This window comes from Pinus tabuliformis, chromosome Q, assembly GCF_031772625.1.
Source record: "Pinus tabuliformis cultivar Carrire ecotype Pingquan chromosome Q, CPIR1, whole genome shotgun sequence".
NCBI classification, from domain to species: Eukaryota; Viridiplantae; Streptophyta; class Pinopsida; order Pinales; family Pinaceae; genus Pinus; species Pinus tabuliformis.
This window is the reverse complement of record NC_142296.1, coordinates 634,693,006-634,712,510: the sequence shown is the minus strand read 5'-3', so window position 1 is coordinate 634,712,510 and position 19,505 is coordinate 634,693,006. Positions and strand designations below refer to the sequence as shown.

Genomic DNA, 19,505 nt, shown 5'->3' with positions numbered 1-19,505 from the left:
GAGATTGTTTCTCCTGCATAGGCCAAGCTGGCTTTGGAAAGGGAAGTTGGATGCTTCCTAGGGTCTGACACTATCACCCTTTCCTTGATGAATGCAGGTGAGACGTGATCATCCAGAAAGTGCATCCTCCATCTCTGTACAATATTCTTCTACAACTCGTCAAATGACATATTTTACACATCCATGATCGGATCATCATCAAGGAGGAAAACATCTCCTTGCTCACTCGAGACTGGTTATGACACTAGAGGTGCTAGAGACTAAGTGATGACCTATGGTGCTCTCAGCATAAGGTTAGTGTCTTGATTTTTTGGCTCCTATTCCAACTCCATGTTTCTCACTTTAATCAATTTCTGAATCTGGTGAGCAAGCTCTCAATCCTGCATCTATTCACCCTCTTCCTCAATTGTAGGTTTTTCTAGCTCATCAACCTGTATCAACATTGTTTCCTCTATCGTATCTCCTTGCCTTTGTTCTTCTTCCTTATTTTTCTTCTCGCTTCTTTCTCTCGTCCTTAAATCTTGTTCTTCCTTCAACTTCTTCTCATCTCTTGCAGCTTCAGTTTTGGTTCCTTCAACCTCTTCTTTTCTCTCTTCTTTCACTCTCCTCTCTTCATCCACTACTACCTCTTTGCTTCCACTACCAAAGGTTCCTTCTCTGGGATAGGATCTACCTTCATCTTGTAGCTTTTCTCTCCCTTTGGGTTCTTAACAACCTTCCTCTTTCCATTCTCCTTCACTAGATTGTTACCTTCTGCTACTATTTTTGTTACTTCTGGAGCTACTACTGTCTGCAGAGCAACCTTCCAAGTTGTTGTTATACTAACCAGATCATTGAGTCTAGAGGCATTGTAGCAATACCTCCAAGGGTCCTCCTCTGACCAATGAAACGTCCCGTGGATCCATGGAAAGTACACTCTCATACAGTGGTCCTTGCGATTACTGTGGGGAATATACGGATTAAATTCCTTGGTGTCGAACTCAAATTTTACTGTGTCCTTAGCCTTGACATCTGCATATTTTGAGATCTTAATCTAGTGTAACCCTATCTGCAAAGGAAAAGCAAGACATGATGCTTTCTTCTTCCTATGCAATCCTGTTGACAACCTTGTAGCAAGGTGGTATGAGACTTTTTGCATGATCAAATTGTCAGTGGCATACCTTGGTAGAACATGTGGAGGCTTCTCTCCATCAAACACTCATATGAAGGTGCCACCTAGTGAGGCATACGAATATGTAATGTTTACTATCGCCTCCATTGATTCTCGGGACATGCAAGGTGGATCCTACTCAAAGATAATCTTGTACAATGGGGTGATAAAATGGTCAGTTAGCATTTCATCACTCCTTGATAGCTACAGTCAGAAAGCAACTTGCAATAGATGTTGATGATAGTCTCTTTTGGTGTCCATGTCCAGCTCATGCAGGGGAACTAATGTTGGGCACACATTACATCCAGTAAGTATGAAAACATGTAAAACCTTGCTTTCTCATTCTTGGGTGGATTCTAAGCCTTAGCCACATGCGTCTTCAACTGATGAGCCAAAAAACATGACCAGTTGAATGGTCTCCCATCATTCACCAACTGGTCCAATAAGACCACCCACCCTTCAGGAAAGGTTTCTGTTTTCTCTTGACCATATAGTCTGCAAGAAAAGATGATCAATAAATCGTAAGCCTTCCTTAGGGACTTGGTCTTGTAAACATGGGTAGGTGTCTGCCTAAACTTCAATGACTCTTTCACCCAGTGCTTGACAATATCTCTTGTGATCACATAACTATCGGTGGCATAGAAGAGTGAGTCCATACACTTCACCAGCTCGGATGAATGATACATCTATTGAAATTTCTCTGCCTTGAAGGTGCCAAGCTCTCTCTCGCCGACACTATTCAATGTCATAATCTTTTCATTTGTTTGTGAGATAATCCAGCTGATGATGTTTGCACATGGGAAGGTGGGGTACCTGCATGCAACCTTGTATAACCCTGACCGTTGGATGTTAAGATAAACCTGCCAGTCCTCTAAGTCTTCCTTGAAGTCCTATGCAAAATTTCTTTGATCTGTTTCCATGTTAGTGTTGTACCCTTCTCAATGAACATTTGAGTAAATGCATATACTAGCAAATCCACTAATATCTTCTTAAATTCTTCCCTAGTACTACTCTCGGTGGTTTTCTTTGATGCAAATATCTTCGATTCCATGTTAACTGTAACTGTTAGAGATATGCTCAACAACTATTATACCTGTGGGATAAAGAGTACACTGATGGCAAGGAAATGTCAGCTAAAAAACCAAAGCAACTTCAATACAAGATCAAGCAGCAAGTCAGGCTCATGATGGGAAGGATTATGCAGTTTTGGCTGACAGAGGTCACTAGCTGACTATGGGAACTACGCATTGCATGGTCCCAACAGTTAGTCAGGAAGCTTTATGACTGGAATTGTGCAATGCACAGTTCAGTCTGGGCCAAGGCTGGGAGGGAGTGCACATTGTGCAGTCTCAATGGCCAAGCTGGGAGGTTGTTTCCTAGAACTATGCAGTGTTCAGGTTGAGCCAACCTAGGCCAAGCTCTACGCAATTCCAAAAGCCAAGGCAAAGGTCTTGAGCTCCCAGATTGTGTAGTGAAAGTAGTGGAGTGTAAGATTCGGGCAAGGGGACCCAGATATGCCCATGGGGAGTGTGAAAAACAAGCGGATCTGAAGGATGATGTGATTCTGAGTGCAGATATGACTAAGTGTTGATGCATGCATGTGAAAAAAGTGTGGGAATCAATTAAACTAAAGGAAAATGAAGCATGTGAAGAGAGTCGCTGCAATGGTGACCATTGTTGCAAAAAGAGGAAAACACATGTGACACTCGTGAAAGGCAATCTATAATTTGAAACAACACTTCTACAAGCTAGAATGAGTTAAAACGCTAGTAGGTGTTCAAAGAAACAATTGAAACAATACTCTCACAAGCTGAACAACAAAAAGCGACAGAAAAAGTGGCAAAAGACGGGAAAAACAAAACTCACCCAGAAAATCAATGACAATCACATCGAAGGCTCCTTGATCTCCTCGAGAATGTTAGAGCTCCAAGATCGAGTGTGAAAATGATCTCTAGCAGTGTTGATTAAATAGATTTGTTCAATTCAGGGTTTATGACGTGCATGCCTAAAATCAAGGAAAAAGCGACACTTGGCGTCATTTTCTAAGGATAACTCAAGTGCCTCCTTCGAATTACTAAAAAATAGATCCCTATTTTTAGGGATGATTTTTTCATTTTTCTTTTTTTCTTTTTCAAGAAAAACTGCCATGCATTGCCTAGAAAGATTGCACAGTTCTCGGAAGGATTAGGCAACTCTTTGGTTCATGCACTACATAGTTTCTGAGCACAATGGGGTCTTCACAATTTTTGGGCTTAGTGGCTCTGGGTTGCCTCTCATGTTTGTACAAATTCCTTGCTCAAGGATGGATACCATTAAATACTATGCATTTTCTAAGCTCAAGGCTCCCTAGCAGTCAAGACTGTGCAATTCCCAAGAGCAAGGCTAGTTGCCATCAAGAATTGTGCAGTTCTCTGAGGTAAGCCCATAACTATCAAGGGACCAAGTCAGGAGATTGGCTTGTGGGTTAGAAAATGAACTAAGTAAGAAAACACAAGTCAAGATGAAAATATTAAGGCTCAGTCGAAGTACAAGTACCTGGATCAGTGCAATATAAGTTGTTGTGGTTTAGAAGGAAGGCTCCAAAATCGAAGCATGGGAAAAATTTTGGAGGGTGGTTGTAGTCACTACAACAGACGAATTTAAGCAGAAAATGTATACTATTAACTACTATAACTCATGTGGATGCGCCCTAAAGGATAATTTGAGATGAATATGCCATTTCATGTGAAAATAAAATTTCAGATAACTTTTAAACCATATCGGTGCCCTTATCAAAACTAACATCTTCGATGCGTTTAAATAATAAATTCACCGACGTGTTAACATAATAACTGCACCGATTTATGGGATATCAAAAATAAAAAAAGGAATTCTATCATATCAGATCTCTTATGAAACCACACGCACCGACACATTTAAATAAAAACTACACCGATCCTTCAAAAAAAAAAAAAAAAACGCACCTATTTCCGAGATTTTGAGGATTAAAAAAAGGAATTTTATTGTATCAGTGATCTTATGAAATTAACAACACTATTGTGTTAAATTAAAAACCAAAATGGGGCCTTAAAATAATAACCACACCGGTTTCTAGGATTTCAAAAATAAAATAAAAAAGTATTTTATCATATCGGTGCTCATGTAAACAAAACAACACCAATGCGTTTAAATAAAAACAACACTGATCTGCACCTATTTTCCGGATTTCAAAAATAAAAAGGAATTTTACCATGTCGGTGCTCTTATAACAATTACCACACCGATGTATTTAAATAAAAACCACATTGTTGCCTTCAAATATTAACCGCACCATTTTTGGGATTTTGAAAATAATAAAGGAATTCTATCATGTCGATACAATTTAAAAATTCAACGCACCAATAATTTATCATAATTGGTGTGTTTTACTTGTAAACACACTGATGTTGTTTACTATCTAACACATCGATGTTCGGAAAAAGTGAAAAAAAAACACGAGTTTTTTGTTCAATTTGAAAAATGAGCGACAAATGATTTTTCAAAATCTAATTTCATGAATTATTTCAAACAGTAATAAGTTATTCACTATTTCATTCTTTTTCCCAAAATTTCAAGGGAGAGATTTGCAAGATAGACATATCAGGAACACTGTGCAACAATAGAATAATTTGGAATAGTAGAACTATTTAGAAGATCAAGAGTTGAAAGGTATGGTGATTAACTCAAAACCCTTCATAGTAAAAATTTTAAATTTTATTGTTGATTTTACTAATATTTTTTTTTACAATTTCTGTTAGGTTTAATTAAAAGAGAGATCATTTGCAAGAGAGACATACTAGGAGCATTGTGGAGCAACATAATATTTTGGAACTGCAGAAAGATCAGAATTTTAAAGGTATGGTGATTCACTCAAAACCCTGCATAGAATTTTTTTTAAATTTTTCTATTGATTTTATTGTTAAATTTGTTTAGATTTTTTGTTAGATTTACTCAAAATTCAAAAAAATAAAATAAAAACCCTACATAATAAAATTTTTACTATTGATTGTACTAGTAATTTTTTTTTTTACGATCTTTGTTCATATTTAGATTTAATTACAATTCTCCTCGATGGGGGTGATTAACAAAGCCAACGACGATACCGAGGTAACGAGTGGGAATTCATGAATACCACATGGATGAAGGCACGATGACTGGCCTCCCTATCCTCTAATTGCACCTTGTGTATAGGAGATGGTAATGTAATGTGTGTGAGACCTCAATAAGTGTTGAAACTCATGGGAGGTGGCATACATCGACAACTTATGGAGGCTGGCGAGGTTTGCTATCAGAAATTCTATGTTTGGTCTTGTTATGGTAAATGTAGTTTGAGCTTCGAGTAAGGGAGCGATTGTTTCGAGGGAACCCTATCTGGGATAGGTGGCATCTTTTGCTGTAGGCATCCCCTCCTCTACTTACAGGTGTGCACTTTTGTTAATTTCCAGTTTGGTATTCGGTTTATGTTCATCACGCACAGGGAAGGATTTAGCCTTCTAGCTTTGGTTTTGTTTGCTGGTCCTGATGGGTTCTAGTGGCATCCCTTGCACGCTGGAGAAAAAATTGTCTCGTTACTTTCAGTGGTCCCCTCTCAGGGTCCTGTAAGGTCAGGCGGTGTTTGTGGAGCACGTGTGCTGGATTTTGGGTGGTTTGGTTAACGAAGGTCCTATTAAGGAAGAGGGACTGTGAATTGCAGACCCAGGTCCTCGTTCTTGGTTTGGAATTAAGCTTCTTTGCATTCTTCCTTGATTGGTTGGTTGTGGTCCTGTCGACAGGGGTGGGGAGTTTCTCCTCGGTGAGATTTGAGGTTTTTGAAGTCACCTGTTAGTCAGCTTCAACTCATCCCAGTGGGTGTAGGGTCAGTCATGATGCGTCTGACTCCCTATTTGGATCGTTCCTATTTGTAGCTTAAGCCCAATTCGAGCAGCGCGAGGGAATGTGCATTTCCATTGTAGATGGAAATGGCGATCACTAGATCTGGGCAGGGCGGTATTAATGCAAGTCACTTGGGACGGGCGGTCTCTAGCGGTCATGGTGGTAACAAGATGGGTCATTCTGGTGGGGTGGCTTCTGAGGTCTCTGGTGGTTGTGGTCATGGTGGCTCAGTGGTTGTTTGTGGGAGTCGCACCCCACGAATCCAACAACGGGGTAGGATGATTCGCTGTGGCGATGAAGGGTGATGCGGGAAGGCTCGTAATTTGAGACGTGGTCAGAGACAAGATTGTTGTTTAGAGCATTGTTGGGATTTGATTTAGTCGGTACTAGAAAACTTTGAAACCTCAGAGCGGGTGAGGCAGGAGGAGCATGTAGAGCTCATTGCCACTTTGAACAAAATACACTACTTCCAATGCCATGTCTAGGAGTGCGTAGTGGTGGTTTGGCGAGGCCATAATATGTTATCTGAGAAAGTAGAGAAGCTGGAGGCTTGGATGGCCCACTTCGAAGAACATGTTCAATTCTCCTTCCATCTTCCCCCTCCTCTAGGAATAGCTCTGTACAACCCAAACTCCATCACTTCTGATGACTAACATGGTTACAGGTGTTTTACTTGTTTTATTTGTTTACTGGTGCTTTTGGCCTCCTAAGTTGTGGACTGTGTCTTTAGATGTTTTTTTGTTTCTTTGTCACATGTTGATTGCGGTATTCAACAAACCTAGTCAGGGTGAGACTATTACCTCTTTTTGGAAGAATGAATAGAATCTTGATTTACAAAAAAAAAAAAAAAAAAAAAAAAAAAAAAAAAAAAAAAAACAAAAAACAAAAAACAAAAAACAAAAAACAAAAAATCAACACTTATCTTAAAATTTCACCTTATGGCTTAACTCCCTCTACCACTTCACGATTATGGTTTTTCATTTTAGACATTTTAAATTGAATGGGTTTGTGTACTTGATATATATAGGGAATTTGACGTGTAAATTAGGGGGACCACTTGTTGAATTAGATCCAAACCTTTCCAACCTTGTCTATTTTTTTGAAAAAATGTTTGTTTCATGGTGCACCTTGTGTAATATAACGCACCGACTCATATTTGTCAAATATCACCGTTAAGTGACTTGTATTTATTTTTGTATGTTTTTGTTTTTTACTATGATGGCAATTGTTTTATCATTACAAATCGCATCTTCATAATTTAAATTATTAAAAAAAATTAAATTTCATTGTTGGTGTTGAACAATTAAACACCCGGTGCATTTAATAGAATAACGCACTAGGGTGTTTATTCAAGTAACCGCACCAGTGACCAGATTTTTTTTGGATGAAAATTATTTGATTTATGTATAAAATATATTTAATGGCTTTTGTATTGAATTTTATAGGTTGTATATTGATAAAAAAATGTGGAAGTTGTCTAAGTAACAAAAATACTAAACAGAACAATGATAGCACATAAAAAAAACAGAAAATACAAGTTCTTTGTAAATTCTTTAAAAAATTAATATGTTTGACCTATATGTAAGTTTAAGTAATATTTGTTGGTTAGTGTCTGTCGTGCAGAGCCACAAAATGAAGAAGGTTGATGAGGTTATTTCTAATCCAAGTGCAAAAAAGCGTAAAAGCCTGATAGAAAATTTGTAGAAGGATGAATCAAGTGAATGAAAAAATATGATTCAAACAATATTAGATAAGATGTTTCAAACAATCTATTAATTCCTATATGTTTAATGTTCTATGGGGAGAAACAACAAAGGAAAATATCAATGCCCTTCTAAGAAAAAAAAAATTATAGAACATGTAAATGACGATGAATTGGTTTTTAGCTCATCTGGAGTAGTTCTAGAGGTTGATAAAGGGGGGAATCTTTTTACAAAACTATGAGAAATAGAGTGAAACGAACATATATATGCATTTTCCACTTACAATACAAAAATCAATCCAATGATTCCAAGAACCAAGTTATATCTAAACTACAGGAAGCGTTTCCATAGCAATGGTCAATGAGACCTGTCAGACTTGCAATAGAAAAAACATACAACAACAAAAAATAATCATTTAAAGCCAATATTCCTAATTAAAATGTTTTTCTAGAATTACTACAAAGCATTCATTTATTATTATCAATTTTGTTATATTTAGTTTTCATACATCAATATAAAAATAGTTTATTACTTTTTTTTAGGAAGACTATGAAAATGCCAAAGGATCAACGAGCTTATATGCGAAACATGCCAGTAGGAATGTCCCAAAAAGTGTACAAGGAGATGGTCAAAGAAATGGACATAATTGCATCACAAGAGGAGCCATACCAACAAAAATGCACTTCAAACGTATGCAATCGTTGACTTTTTACATATAAACAAATACTTTAGCATTAGATATTAATTTTCGAGTATTTTCTTGCAAAAAAGAAAATAAAATAGAACTTATTCTGCACATAAAACAGGATGACAAGGAAGAAAAGGGTTGATATCAAAGTTTGTGAGTAATTGTTAATAGTTTCTTATAACAACTGAAGGTTTCATTTTAGTATATTTTAAGTTGTTTTACAACAACCATCCTTGAATGTCTTCAAATTGGTGCTAACATACAAAGAAGAGCCATGGGAAGAATTAATTAACATTGGGTTAAATATGTGTTGTGAGTATATGTTGGCATATCAAAAATCAATTATGGAACTTATAAGTATCTATGTTGTTTTATTGCTACGAGTTTATAATTAATAGAACCAGAAAATCCTTTGTATTAAATATATGATTTATAATGGCGTATAAAACTTGTTGGGGGGCATGAGACTTTGTTTTGAAACCACGTGTACAGTTCATGAGTCATTTCTTACTATGGTGCATTTCTATTCGATTTACGTTGATGTATATTATTTATTTCAATTTCCATTATTCTCACCAATGTAGATACATTCATTACACTTTATCTTTATGTTTGCAGATGGAACATGATCAAGAAGATGAAAACAATCAATGCAATAAATAAACATTCGTCCAAATAACCCAAGTCATGGAAGTAGCTCGAGCAATGACAATAGTTCCAGCAAAGAATGATGATCTATTTGGATATCAATGCAAGTTGTTGTATTTTTTGAAATAACTGTCTATGAAAATCAAACATTTGATTTAATGTAATGGACATAGTGTCCCAATTGAAAGACAAGGCCACTAATAACTATCCCATTTTGTATGACAAAGATCCTCTTATTGATAAATAAAAAAATACGTTTTAATTTATTCTATTGTGTTATTAAATTTCCTTGTGAAATGTTACACCATTGATTAAATATATGGATGATTAAATAATATAATGAAGAGACACAAAATCTGATGCTATAAAAAATTAATCCAAACATCATATAGAAATGGACTAATCAAAATTTATTGTATATGAATATTGTTATAAGATATATGTCAATTTTTCGATGAATAAAGGATTCAAAAAATCAAAATAATTGCACTGTCATAGGTTGATGTTTCTAAAAAAGAGAAAATGCCATACAAAATATCAATGTGTCTATAACATAAACATGCACTTGTGCATTATTTTATCTAAAAGCACCATTACGGAAAGTTTTTTGCATGGTTAGTGCCTTTTCAAAAAACGACAACACCAAGGCTTTATATTCTTCAAACACCAGTATTGTTTGCATTTAACACCCCGGTGCATTGTAATTCTTAAAGCACCATGGATTTGATAGAACTAGCGCCCCGATGCTACAAAATATTATTTCTAGACTCAGTGCATTATTCAAATTACTATCAACGATTCTTTTATATCAATAGTGCACTGATGCTTTTATATAATCCATACGCATCAGAGTTGTGAGTTTAAATAACAACATCGGTTCTGCAATATTTTTTTGTCTGCCTTGGTGCCATTTTTGAAAAGAACACCTAGGGCATTTTTTTAATATATACGGACTGGGGCAGTAAACGTTTCAAGCATCGATGTTATTTACATTCAATGCCTCAGTTATTTTAGTTATGTATACAACCCCAATGCTTTTATATATTTAGCGCACCAGTGTTATTCTTCCATGAAGCACACCACTAAAAAAACATCCGCTAAAACCTTTAGTCGCCCAAATTTTTTCAATTGTGATGAATTTCCGTTATAATCTTCGCTAATACATCCAATACCACAAATGGATGTTGTAGTGGATGTTCTTTCGACAAATTTTCCCAATTTTATAACACTAAAAACCTCTATTATAACCTCCACTAGAGAGTATTTTCCTTGTATTAGTATTTCATTTCATGTCATTTTATTCATTTTCATTGAGTAGAACTTTTCTTCATTGTAATTTATTTTCATTAGAATTGAAAACTAAATTCCTAGTATATAATATGTCATATACTTCACAACTATTTTACTTACTTAGACTAATAATTTAATGTAATGGAGTTTAAGGCATAACAAAATTGACTAACACCTTGAAACAGAATAGAATGGAATGCCAAGTGGTATTCATATAATTTCACTTCATTGACTTGAAAATTGTGAACACTAGTATATTTCAAAGTGAAATCTAAAATTCTATATTGGTTGAAAATGTTTTCAAGCTTAGAGTAGTCGCCCAAGAAATGATACTATATTTCTTGTCCTCTATTTTCCCTATTAGTTAAATATTTATATTTTTGTGAGTCATCCAAATTTCAAGAATATTTTCAATGCATTAAGGAAAATATCATCTCCACACTTGTCATAGAGGGCATAATTGGATTTAACTTTCCACATATATATTGATGCTTCAGAGAAGGAAATAGGGAAATTTGATGGTCAAAAAATAGACAAGATTCCTTATGTAAGTTATTTAACTATTAAGAATTTGTCTAATGCAAAGTTAACTTATATTGTAATTGAAAAAGAATTTCTCACTATTTTTCATCTTATGAATAAGTTTAAGCATTATATCACTAGAAACCAAGACTTTGTACAAACTAATCATGATTTTATCAAGTATTTAGTGAATAACCTTGATGTTAATGCCATGATTGTTATATGGTTATCATTATTACAACAACTTGATCTGATGATAATTGAAAAGCTTGGAAAAGAGAATGTTGTTTCAAACATTTTTCCATACTAATTACTCTTACAGATGAAGGCATGGTGGATGATCATTTCCTAGATGAGCACCTTTTTTCCATCTCAACATGATACTACTTGGTTTGTTAACACAACTAAATTTATGACTACAGGAAAGCTTCCTCCTCATCTATACTACAGGGAGAGATGCAAGATCATCAACAAAAGTGCTTCCTACACATGGATTGAAGGTTACTTGTTCAATATAGGACTTGATTAAAGCCTGAAAATATGTGTTAGGGATGATGAAGTGCATGATATTATAGAGGCTTGCCATGATGGGCCAAGTGGAGATAGTTTTGTAGCCAAAAGGACAACCTATAGTATTTTGTAGAGTGGTTATTTTGGCCTACCCTTCACAAAGATGTTCATTAATACACCTATCAGTGTGATGAATATTAAAAAATGGGAAAGCATACAAGAGAAATGAAATTCCCTTGCAGCCAGAAGTGTCATTTGAGCCTGTTAAGAAATGGGTTATGGACTTCATTGGACCCACGTTTGGCTTAGTCATTGACATATAATAGAATGGAATACAAAGCAATATTCATTGAATTTCACTTGCTTGACTTGAAAATTGTTAACAATGGTATATATTGAAGTGAACTGTAAAATTATATAGTTGTTAAACATGTTTTCAAGCTCAGAGTTGTCACCCAAGAAAACTTACTAGATTTCTTGTCCTCTATTTTCCCTATTATTCAAAGATTTAGATTTTTGCTAGTCATCCAAATGTCAAGCTTTTGAATGCATTAAGGAAAAAATTATCTCAGAACCTGTCCTACATGGAACAACTGGACTTTACCTGTCCACATCCACACCAATGCTTGAGAGAGAGAAATAGGGGAATTTCTCGGAGAACAACTATAAATATTTATTATGAAATTTATTTCATTAGTAAGAATTTATATAATGCAAATTTCAACTATATTTTAACTGAAAAATAATTTCTCACTATTGTTCATGCTCTGAATAAGTTTAAGGATTATATAAATAGTTACCAAGTCTTTGTATACACATGTTTCTTTCAAGTATTTAATGAATAAGCTTGATGTAAATGCTAGGATTGTAAAATGGTTATTATTATTATAACAATTTGATTTGACAATAATTGAAAAACTTGGAAAGAAGAAATTTGTTACAGTTTTTTTCTTTAGACTAACTACTCTTGTAGACGAAGGCATGTTGGATGATCATTTCCCATATGATCACCTCTTTTCCATCTCAACTTATATGTAGCAAGCCCACCCTTTATCCATATTTTTGTATATGTGATCATAACCACGAAATCCAACGTGTAAGCAACTACTTGCTAGGACAAATCCTCTAAATAATGTAAGTGTTAAATTATTTTCTTGAAAATAATAAAAAAATTGAATGTTCACCTAAAGAGAGGGACAATGGATCCAAGTATGACGGAGAGTAGAGAAATGGGAAAGTGGAGAAGTGAGGATGATACTCACACCCTTAAATATGGAGGAGGTGGCATAATAGATCGAACCACCACCTGACAGATGGAAAATATGTGATTGGATGGGGGGAAAATGCCGATGTTTTATTATTCCTTAACATGAGGGAAGGAGTTATGAATTCTTGTAGACACAAGAAGGGACACAAAGAAAAATGGGAAGAGAATAGAGGAGAAACAACGAGGAAAGGAAACATGAAGAGTAACAATGGTGAAAGGACATGATTGGAGAAAAAAAAGTATTGGACGTTGAGCATGGAGTGCATGGGGAAATAATGGAGTTGTAACTAAGGCCACTAGATTATGTGTTTCCAAGAGTGACTAGTTACTAGGAGGCTTAGTGAATATAATAATCATTATGATGTTGGTTGTATAACTATTAACCACCTGGATAAGGAATTCTAAGTCACTATGGTTCTTCCTAGAGAAAGTTGTTAAAAAACTAGATAGTGGATTGCAAACCCCTATGGTGATTCCTATGAAAAGACAATTGAGAGATCACCTGGACAATGGATTCAACCTCTTGGACTAAGAAATGCCCCATATGGACCTTGGGTGAAGCCCCACAATAGGAAGTAGAGAAGAAAGTGAGTCAATATGGCGTTTACTGTTAGAGGGTAGTTGAGAAACCACCTAGATGGTGGACTCCATCTCTTGAGTGCCTACTAAGCTTGGTGTGAAGTTTCCCTGAGCACATGTTCCCTCAAACTTTAAATTTAGATTAGGGATGGTCAGCTGTAAGAAATTTGTAATACACATGGGCTATGGTTAGGTGGAGAGTTAATCCATAAACTACCATTGATATTCCACTAGACAGTTCGTCACAACATATCTAGTAAAATTATACTTAAAAATCCAAAATCTACACTCTTAAAGTTTTATATCTATTTAGATTTATAGATCTATAGATTAATATGAATAGTGTATGCATGTGAAATAAAATTATACAGAAAATAGAGAAAAGAAAAGAAAATCCCACAAACACATTTGGCACACAATATGACTTGGGAAACCCTTTCGGGAGAAAAACGAGTTGGAAGGTGATGCCACTCCACTATTTTTCTCTGAATGGAAAAATGGTTATGAGTAAAAGGTATGGAATGTGGTCCATTTTCTACTATAGTGAACAAATCCTATTTATGTGCTCTATATCCCATCCCTATTGGCTATTTTTTCTCAGTTATGGAGCAAAATCACTTGAAATAATGGAAACCCCCCTTTTTCTCCTAGTGTACTGATTATAACACAGCCTACTAGTGGTTAGGTTTGGATAGCTCAAATATTAACCAGAGTTAAAATATAAAATATTCTAGAGTATTATTCATCATAATCACGTGGCTAATCCCTTTTCCATAAATTATGGGTGTTGATGTGGCATCCTTTCAAATTATGGTGGTGAAAACAGGAAGGTCAACTTTTGAGTGGCATAGATTTTTCATATGGACTCTGATTGATGTGATTTTAATGCCAATGGAAGGGTATTTATGAGAGAAATAGGGAAAAAATGTTTTGTTCTAAGGAAGCAAAGTTTTACCCCCAAAAAACATCATTTGATGTCTCAAAATACTCCTAGAAGGATTCAGACCCTAATTTGCCAAATTCGGTCCCACCAGTGAAAAGGGTCTTGTGAGTTGATTCCTCCACCTTTTTCCATTCTAAAAAAATCAAGTTGGATGCCAAGAAATATAAGTATCCAATTCAGATCAATATTTTAAGTCCCTCCTTTATTTTCCAACTATCTTTACACATTCAAATAAGTCAAATGCATTGATATATTGAGTTATAAACTATGATGTTCTATAAATTTCATATGTTTGTATGAACTCTTATATATCAATGAATGTTAATGGATGCCCAAGAGGTGAGGATTATTATTATGATTATGGTTGGCATGTTATATTGTATGTTATGGATTAATTGAATGTTGGACTGTTTTGTCAAAAAACTTGTACATGATTGACACGATAAACTATGTATTTTACCCTTTCACCTTATTGTTATGACTTAAAAATATAATAGTCTAATTGCTTAGAGGACTTATGATTTTCATTATAGGGGCTGTATCTCCTCTTATATTGATATTGATATAGATATTTGGGGCCAAGATCTGAGAAACTTGAACACCTGGACAAGAAGAAAACTCATAAAGAAACTCTCTCTTAAAAGGAAAACAGTTACAACTCCATTGTGTGGATGAATATGTCCTTTTACAAAGTGAGGCCCAAATTTATAACCTTTTGAGTTACAATACCATGGGTAATTTCCATGGCCGGATACCATGGGAAAATATCATGGGTAAACACCATGGGTGACTACTATGTGTGGATGTGACTTTCCATACAAAACATTCCTCCCTCCTTAGGAAGAAATATTCCCCATTGCATAGAGTTCCATCCTAAGAATATTTTTTTGAACATTAGACAATGAAGAGAATGGTTTTGTGTGGTGGACCCCTAACCATAAGTTTGTGGATGACCCAAAAGCAAGTACTGTTGAAAACAAGGGTTTTGCATGGTTGACCCACAATTGTGTGTTTGTGGATGACCCATAACCATGATGAATGAATATCAAATTTTTTGTCAACCCAAAAGGATCCGATCCAAGGATATAGATACCTTGTAATGCTTGTGACCCAACTGTGATAGTGATAGTGTGTGGCATAGAAAATGGACTTTGATGGAAAGTGTTTTTGTGTGGTTGACCCATAACATTGATGAAAAAAGATTCGAGGGTAGAGATACCTTGTAATGCTTGTGTCCAACTGTGATACTTACAGTATGTGACCTAGAAAATGGACTTCGATGGCAAGGGTTTTGTGTGGTTGACCCATAATTGTGATGAAATAGTTTTCTTTCCATTTTGCCTTTCCATATGTGGTTGTGATTTGCAATGTAAGCGATGTTGATGTTGCATGTGATCAAACTGTGGCAACCTCATGGTAAAATTGATTCCATTAGTTCCATTGTTGATATTGGTGTTTTTGTCTCCATCTTAAACATTTTGTGAGCCACTTAGAAGGGAAAAAATATGAGATACTATTTAAGAATAGGCATTTCCTCAATCCATTCACCTAATTGCATTAGCACTAATGTTTGGAAGTTCACCACTGAAGGTGTATGTTGGAACTATCTTCAATCGTGTCCTTAGAATCTTGAATGCATCACTTTTATAAGGAAGTAACATCAAAAGACCATAATTTTTTTTCAACAACCATGTATATAGTATAGGATCTAAAAGATGCAGTCTCAAATATGTGAATATTGGTGTTTCAAGTAGACAAAAAAACTTTTCCAGTTGCACCATAAACTTCACATTAATGTATTCCTCTACTAGTTATTGAACTACAACACTGGCATGTTGATACGCCTGAGCCAATGGGTAGAGAATTATTGTTTACATTGGTCAATGACACAAGGAAGAATACAAGCCATTCAATAAACTCATCCATAAGTGTTGGACAAAGATTGTTTTATTTGTGCTCGAAGCTTAACCAACCTAGAGGAATTAAGAAGGATTAAATTTAGCGCCTAAACCATGACTGAGGTAAAATCTAAATCAACTTCTCCTTCCAAGATAGTCAATAACTCTCGATACACTTGTTCAACATCTAAAAAAATGCATAGCCTTCATAGTATCAATGTTCCCAACTTCTCAAGAAGTTAATGGGTCATTCGGAAGTGATACACAAGGAAGACAACAAGATGGAAAAAATGTGGTGCATCTCTTTCTATGCAATCATGGAATTCTAGAACTAGCAACACTACATCTTCATATGGATCTAAGAGAGCATCGAGAAGTGAAAAAAAATATCATCAAGAAATGATATGACCTCTTTCCGATGCTTCTCAAGAAGAACTTCCATCCAATGTAATGCCTCAATCCTTATAGCTTTGCATTTGATAGTTCTCTCCTAGCAATGGTAAGCTCTGATCCAATATTGAATCCCTCAGTAGGGCCGACCTTAATTGCATGAACATATTCAATGGTTTCATGAGGAACCACTCTTAATTTCTCTTCTTTGTTAGAGATGCATGGAAAAATTGCTCCCAAAATATCAACATAATAAGGAACCATCTGGTCTCCCCAAAGATTAACAAATTAATTCATCTAGGATATGGATGTCAACCGAGTAAGCTAATATGTATAGCCAACCCTAAGCACTAATATCTCAGCCATGACCCCATAATCTATCGAGAAATATTTCTTTATCTCTTGTAAGAATTCAAAGAGTGCTGAATTTTCCTGTTGACATATCTCGTGGCTAGAATCGCTAAGCATATTGAAGAGGCCAACAATAAATTCTAGCAAGAATCTCAACATATCAATGTTAGGAACACTGGCCAAAATAGTAATCCATCCCACTAAGAATTGGCATATATTAGGGTTGAGAACATTCATGCGCTCCCTTAAAAATGGTATAAAATCCTCGATGCTAAAAAAATTCATGTAACCACTCATGAACTCGTCACTTTTTGTAACAATGTTCTTACCCAGCTGATCTAAAAGATGTGTCGCACTTTGAACATTAGCATCTGAATCTCCTGAAATTTTGCATAGCACATCAAAAATTTGGTTAAAGAATACAATAGATTCCCTTCTTGCAACCTTTGCAATGTTATAGAGGGATTCACAAGCATAATTGTTAGAAAATTATATATTACAGAGCAATGGAACACATAAAATATATTGCAGATATATAAACACAAAAAACACATAAAACAAGAGGGACACAGATATACGTGGTTCACCCAATTTAGGCTACATCCACAAATAAATAGCTAGTCCTTCCTTTTATATTATCCAACAAAATGAAGAGATACAACCTACATCAGATCCGCTGTAATTCTCTCTTTGCTCTCACACAATCTCCTCTCTCTTTCTCACTTAAAACACGGATCTACATAGACGCAATACAATTCCCTCATATATAGTGAGGGGTTTCCTTCCAGGGAAAAAAACCATAAATTAAACATAACTTCTACCGTCAGATCTCCGCCTAATGAACGACCCATATTGACTACTAAATTACAACATTTTACAAGGCAATTTTACATCTATTTTTAGACTCGGGGGTGCTGCCCCCGATCCCCTGCTGGGTGGGCTCCCAAGGATTGTAGCACTCCCCTAGACCCCCCTTGCAGTGTACATTTTACAGGTGGCGTTACCACCACATTACGAACTGGGGTCCAATGTGGTGATACCTCTAATTAAAGAAGATAATCATGCTCCACACCCAACAATAATAACAAACCTTGATATCTTGATTAAAAAAAGAGAGTTGAAAACAAGTGGAACAATTTGCTCCAAATGTTGAGTAGCTTCTGCTTCTAAACCAACAATTGTAGTATCTAACCCTATTAAATCTCCTTTCTTATGATTGCTTGAAGAGAGCAGGAAAATTCATGCGTCATCACATTAATTATTGTTGATATCTTTTTATGGTCACCAACAACAGTAAATGTTTTGACAACTCCTTCAACCTCCAAGGTCATGTTTTTGCACTTCTCATAGAGCTTTTCCATGAGATTTCACATCATGGACACATGGAGGATATATCTATCATTTTGTCACCAATGGAATAAGATAATAATAATGCTAATGATAAAAATTCGGGGAAGCATTTATGGTCAAGGAAAGTTAATCACCTACTCCCCTAATTATAGTCCATGCCCGCTCTCATCACCTCACGCTTCTTCCTTGTCCTTCAAGGACATCGATGAAGATACGAACAAGATGAAAACTCATTTTCTCTTTCAAAATAATGGTATTTATGAATATCACTTGGACAAAGTTAAAATATTAAGTAGTAAATATAAAATTGTGTCAAAGACCGCTAGCAGTTGGAGGATAAATCCATAGCTACACATAATATGAGCAGATTAGGGGATGCTGATTCCTCAAATTTCCCCCTGCCCTTATGGCCTTTCTATGATACCAGGGGTATTTGAATAACATATTATTTTGGTGCATTTCCCCTCTATACGGATTGATCGTCCTCAGGTCATTTTCATCGAGTGATGTTTTGTGGTGCACAAAGGGATCTGAAGAGAAGCTACTTGTTGAGTGAATATTTCTTATTGTTTTTGTTCACATTGAACATTGAAAAGAGATATGAAGACTAATTATAGTTGTATTATTTGATGCTGATTTGCATTTATTTTATCCTATCACTCATTCGGTTCCCTCTCCCTGCATAATGTTTCTTGGGCTATCCATATGCTTTCATGTGAAAGGAGATATCATGAAAAATTCAATTTGTCTCCATTGCATTGAGGTCATGATAAATTATCATCTTTAGGATGATTGATTTCCTAGTTGTTGTAGCTTCTGCTTCTGCCCCACCTTGATTTTAATTTCCATGGAGTCATAACTTGCTTTGATACCACTGATTCGGATCTCGGGGACCACGATTTGAGGAACTTGAACACCTAGAGAGGAAGAAAACACACAAAGAAACTCTTTATTAAAAGGAAAATAGTTACATCTCCATTTTGTGGACGAACCTTGTTGGCATTATGATTCTGGTATGGATTTATGATACATATGTTGTACTTGATGGCAACCCACTCATCTCAGATGATAAATTATAGTGCAGAAAAGTTCACGCACTTATATGCAAAGAAAAGCTTATTCTATGTAGAGAAAAGTTCACGCACTTATATGCAGAGAAAAGTTTATTTCATGTAGAGAAAAGTTCACGCACTTTTATGCAGAGAAAAGTTTATTTCATGTAGAGAAAAATTTCACGCACTTTCATGTTGGAGAACTTACCTTTGGTCCATGGTAGTTAGTCCTTGGTATTTGAACCTATGGTTTTGGACCATGGTACCTTGTCAA

At 35.5% G+C, this 19,505-nt stretch overlaps 1 pseudogene; it reads right to left on the bottom strand.

Moving 5' to 3' along the window:
- Positions 1 to 15,734: 15,734 nt before the first annotated feature.
- LOC149221069 (protein VAC14 homolog pseudogene) lies at positions 15,735 to 18,205 on the bottom strand (annotated as a pseudogene).
- Between the last annotated feature and the right edge of the window lie 1,300 nt (positions 18,206 to 19,505).